At 53.2% G+C, this 1,266-nt stretch overlaps 1 protein-coding gene across 1 annotated transcript in view; it reads right to left on the bottom strand.

Moving 5' to 3' along the window:
• The window catches only part of OPLAH (5-oxoprolinase, ATP-hydrolysing), a 17,996-nt gene that overhangs the window by 5,272 nt on the left and 11,458 nt on the right, over window positions 1-1,266 (bottom strand). The gene's annotated exons all lie outside the window — the stretch shown is intronic.

Below are 1,266 nucleotides of genomic sequence, written 5' to 3'. Positions count from 1 at the left end.
TGGCGACACCTGCATCCAATGCTTTTGTGACCTGATCGTAAAAGGCAATCAGGTTGGTCTGACATGACCTGCCTCTAATGAAACTGTGCTGGTTGCCCTTGAGCATCATCCCCGATGCCGGCCCATCACAGATGTGCTCCTTGATGATCTTCTCAAAGAGCTTCCCCAGGACTGAAGTAAGATTAATGGGCCTATAGTTGCCCGGGTCCTCCCTCCTCCCTTTTTTGAAGATGGGGATCACATTGGCCCTCTTCCAGTCGTCTGACACCTGGCCAGAGCACCACAAGTGCTCGTAAAGGCATGCCAGGGGCCCCACGATAACCCCTGCCAATTCCCTCAACATCCTGGGGTGGAGAGCGTCTGGACCTGCTGATTTGAACACGTCCAGCCCCTCCAGAAGTTCCCTAACTCAGTCCTTCCTGACCCTGGGCCTGGCAGAGTTTCTCCTGAGTCTGTCCTGAATCTCGGTGGAGGAGAAGTCCCGGTCCCTGCTCAGAAAAATGGAGATAATGAATTTGTTAAAAAGGTCTGCTTTTTCATCTGGTGCAACCACCAGATTGCCAAGCATGTCCTGCAGGGGCTCCACGTTGCCTGGTGCCTTCTTTATCCTCCCTATGAATTTAAAAAAGGACTTTTTGTTGTTTTGATCCTTGATGCTAGCCTTACTTCCGTCTCTGCCTTAGCTTTCCTAACAGCCCCGCTACAGACTCTTGCTATGGAGGTACACTCCTCTTTGGCGATAGCCCTCTCCTTCCATCGGGTGTACGCCTCCTTTTTGGCTTTCAGACATTCCTGAATGCCTTTGGTGAGACAAGGGGGCTTTTGAGCACTCTAGCCCCCTTTGACTCACACTGGGACTGTCACCTCTTGGGCTCGGAGGATCATCTCCTTAAGGAACGACCACTCGTCTTGGACACCTAGTTCCCCTACTCGCTGGGCCCGCAACGCCTCTCCTACCAATCTCCTCAACTCATTGAAGTCGGCCCTCCTGAAGTCAAGGGCTGCTGCCTTGCTGCAGGCCCTTGACACCCTGCGCTGGATGGTGAATCCCAGCAGGCGATGACTGCTGTCGCCCAAGTGGTCGAGGACCCGCAGTCCCCTCGCCGGGTCATCGCCTGTGGCCTGGACCACAGTCTTGTGGAAATGAAACCTAGCAAATGAACATGTTTTCTGATAAAGCAAGACTGGGTGTTTGGTTCAGTCCTGAGCTGAACAATGTAGCCCCAGAGCCCGGGAATCTTAGCACAGCTTCTAGGCTCTTTTCAC

The sequence above is a fragment of the Alligator sinensis genome, unplaced genomic scaffold (assembly GCF_000455745.1).
Source record: "Alligator sinensis unplaced genomic scaffold, ASM45574v1 scaffold987_1, whole genome shotgun sequence".
In the NCBI taxonomy this organism is placed as follows: domain Eukaryota; kingdom Metazoa; phylum Chordata; order Crocodylia; family Alligatoridae; genus Alligator; species Alligator sinensis.
This window is presented reverse-complemented; position numbering and strand designations above follow the sequence as displayed.